Here is a 4,113-nt window from a genome sequence, read left to right as displayed (position 1 = left end):
AATTTGTGGGCTATGATTGCCTAATATGCCAGATTGTGGATTGTTGGTTGTAGGAATATGTCAGGAGTAAGTTGGTTGACTTGAAAGAATGATTGTTTCCTCGATGAATATATGTGTGTATTATGGGTATGAGAATCTAAGGGTTGGTCTAAATATGGGTGTAGTAAGTTTTGGAGGTTGTGCATGTGTTGTGCTTGTGCCATGATTAGAAACCAACACATTATGATGATTTGTGTGTGCTGAATGGAATCATGGCATTTAGTTTGTTAAACTGAATTTATAATTAGATAGATTATTAACAAGTTGGTGAATAATTCTCTGGTTAGGTTGTGATAGTGATAGAGCATGAGTTCAAAACTTAGGTAAGTCTTTGCAAAAGTCAGGTAAAAGGGTTCCTTTGCTAGACCTTGCATAGAAAGAAATGGACTGGGGCTGATTGTATGAAAAAGATGCATATTTTGATATGAAAAGAACTTGAAAACAACCTTGGTCATTTGATCTGCATTACTCATGAAATCTGCATATGAAAAGAAAAATATTTTGTCATGACTAGTGTAGACATGAGCAAGTTTTTGGCATTCCGTTTATGAACTGTGCAAAAATGAAAAATATGAAATCTGTATTTGTTCAGCACTTTGATTTTGATATGAATTGTTACATCTGAAAAATCTCTTACATGAAATTTTGATTTTGTTTCTAATTTTGATCCAATCGTTCTTATTCTATTATGCACACTCGGAACTCCGAGATTGATAAGGGGAAAATTCACTTATATTTTTGCCTAGTTTGGTCATTGAGGATAGCACAGCTCTACCACGAGTAGGGCTGAGCAGAAATTCAAAAATCCAACCCTGACTCTGCTCTGACTCCGACAAGTCAGAGTTTTTTTCCCTTGGGAAGTCGGAGTCGGAGGCCAGGCGGAGTCGACTTTGCTCCGATGCTCTGACTCCGACTCCACATCCAACTCTGCTCTCCTGATGTACATATTTTATAAAAAATATGTGTTTTTCTATATATTAATCATATAAATATAAATATAATAACATGTAATATTAATGTATAAATACTAAAATGCTTAATAACATGTAACATTGTAATACTAATGTATAATATAACATGTAATACTAATATATAAATAATAAATTTATAATAGCATGTAATACTAATGTATAATAATTAAAGTTGATTATATAGATTTTATATAACTATATCTTATATAGTTAGTTAAACTCAATAATATACTAGCATAGCTACATGGGTTAATTATTATAAAATAATATATTTTTGCTATAATATATAGACTAAATTAACTAATAATAGTTTAGCATATGTAAACATCACATCATGGCTCATGCTGTTTCAATATTACTACCATGAAACACAGTAAAACTAAATTACTAATGTATAAATATGTGTGTTACATGTAATAATAATGTATAAATACTAAAATGCATAATAACATGTAACACTAATGGATAAACACTGATATATAAATAATAAATTTATAATAACATGTAATACTAATTTATAAGAACCAAAATATTGATTATATTAATATAGATTTTATATAACTATATCTTATATAGTAACATCATTAGTTAAATTCAATAATATACTAGCATGGTCCCATGGGTTAATTATTATAAGCTAGTTTTTTTCTTAAATAATATAAGTAGACTAAATTGACTAATAATAGTATATGACTAATAAAACATTCATTATATATATTCTATATAAGTATAACTTAACTTATATAGCTATTTAATTTCAATAATACTAATATACAAACACTAATAATCTATAAATTTAGTAATTTACCACGACATGTAAATTTGCAATACTATTATACTAATATATAATACTAGTTATTATACTTTAGTTATTATAAATTAGTATTACATGTTATTAATCACAATAGTATATGTCTATAAACTATAGACTATAGCATGTAATTGTCAATAATCAATACTATAATACAACTACAAATTTGTGAATTACGTGAAAGTTCGAAGTAGTAAAGTAAAATTAATCTTATCTATAATTTTCAAAAAAGAGTAAAAAAAAAAAGAGAAGTGGTTGATGACGAGACGGGTTGTCTAGGCATGTTAAATGGAAGCTAACGATTAGATCAGAGTGCATTGTTTATACTTTATACGTATATGATATGAGATTAAAAATTTGTAAATAATAATGAGATAATTTGTAAATAGTAATGAAATAATTTAATTAAGATGTTTTATGGAGTTTTAGAAAATGAGAAGGAAAAAAATAAAAATATTATAAAATTAATATATTAAATATATAAAATTTTAATATACTTTTTAATCAATACTAATAATTAAATTGAGTGATGGAAAAAATTATAATTATAAATAGAATGATAATTGATAAGTTGATAACAAACTTTAAGATTAAAATTTAATTTAATATTTTTAAAATAAGTTATAGTTTAGGATTTGGGAATATAAAAATTAAAAACTAAAAAGTCCAAAAACATAAAGAGAACGGCGCCGTTTTGGCATCATTCAGTTCCCACTTTCCGAATTTAGCTGTCCCAACATTGCAAAATAACCCTAGCTTCTCTTCATCGTTCTCTCACTCTCCCTTTGTGCTGCCGCAGCCTTAGTTGTCTTCAATTGCAGGAACTTCATTCAGGTAAGTCTCCAAGTCTCCAAGTCTCACTCTCCCTTCACCCGTTCTCTCCCTTCCTTGCGAAATCAAATTCATAGGTTCTACCTCTCTCTTTTTTTGCTCTCTGTCATTCTCTCTCCAGCCTGCAGTGTCTCTACACTCCGACGATCGACACCGACGCCACTTCCAAAACACGGTTGCAGCTCAAGTCTCGTGGCTCTTCCGTCTCTATTCCGTATTTTAAAAGTAATTTTTAATATTCAATAATGAAAGATTTGGGCTGTATGAAATGTGCACAGGGAGTAAGATGCAGTATCATTTACTCTTTTTGTTTGTTTCTAATCATGACATAGTGCCAGTTACCTCCACTGGGTAAGACTAAAATTATGATTTCCTTCCATTGTAGTGTAGGCGAAGGTTCATTTAGCCTGTAGAACATAACAATTGCATTTACTAGTTGTTTGCAGCTGGCAATGAAAACAGTTTGGGTATCCCTATAATGAACTGTTGTTTAGATCCTTTTAGGCCTTCGGCCTTTTGGCTTGAGCATTAACTGCTTGTCATATATATAATATATATATCATAAGTGAAACTAACCAAAAAGTTGGGAAAACAAAAGGGGAAGTCCTGAATATATAATCCGGAAAATTGAGTGATCGAGTACTATTGCATTGACTAATTGAGGAGATGCATTTCTAGTCCTCACACTTGCATCATGTAGGGGATACTTCCCTATCTTTACTTAATTTTTAAAATATTATAAGATATTTCACATATATTTAGTTATATATTATCTAACAAATATAAGCATGTGCCACAGAAATTAGTAACCTGCAATAAGAGTGCCATGAAAAATAAAATAAAAAATAAAAAGTAGGGAAGTTTGAAAAGAAAGCTATGGAATATCTTATAATATTCATATGTTGATATGCTGTTGATTTTATTTTTATTTTGAGTTCTCTCGGTTTCAAAGTCAAATTTATTTTTATGAATTTACTGATTTCTTGGGTGTAAGCTGTACATCTTGATAAAATGTTATGTATTGGATAAAAGCTGGTCTATAAAATGCTATTAGCGTTTTTTTTTTTTCAATTTTCTTTGCTTGTTGACCTTTGGTTAAGACCCTCCGAACAACCACATTTATAGATTCATAGGACATCTTTTCTCATTACTACTATATATGTATATCATATAAGTTACTTGAGTAATGTTTACATTACTTCATGAATTTATCTTGTTTATGTTTATCTTGTTTGTTGTGTTCTACAGTTCTAGTTATTAAATCACGGATATGGAAGGCACAAACACTCCTACATTCACAGGTGCATCTTGTCCTAGCATCTCAGCCCAAGAACAACCGATTGATATTCCCAGTCCAATAGTTGATGAGTCTAGCGAACCAATAGGCTCTTCGGTAGGCACTCCTAGTGCTTTCCATTCTACCCCTCACCCTCCATCTGGTAGTAGAAATCCTAAGAATAG

At 29.9% G+C, this 4,113-nt stretch overlaps 1 long non-coding RNA gene across 1 annotated transcript; it reads left to right on the top strand.

Moving 5' to 3' along the window:
• The first annotated feature begins 2,536 nt into the window (after positions 1-2,536).
• LOC122304046 lies at positions 2,537-3,131 on the top strand. Its single transcript, XR_006240904.1, has 2 exons — positions 2,537-2,655; positions 2,774-3,131. It is a non-coding gene; the product is annotated as an uncharacterized LOC122304046 (long non-coding RNA).
• The last annotated feature ends 982 nt before the right edge of the window (positions 3,132-4,113 follow it).

Source organism: Carya illinoinensis, chromosome 3 (genome assembly GCF_018687715.1).
Source record: "Carya illinoinensis cultivar Pawnee chromosome 3, C.illinoinensisPawnee_v1, whole genome shotgun sequence".
In the NCBI taxonomy this organism is placed as follows: Eukaryota; Viridiplantae; Streptophyta; class Magnoliopsida; order Fagales; family Juglandaceae; genus Carya; species Carya illinoinensis.
Note: the sequence above shows the minus strand (reverse complement) of the source record. Positions and strands in the feature narration are given on the sequence as shown.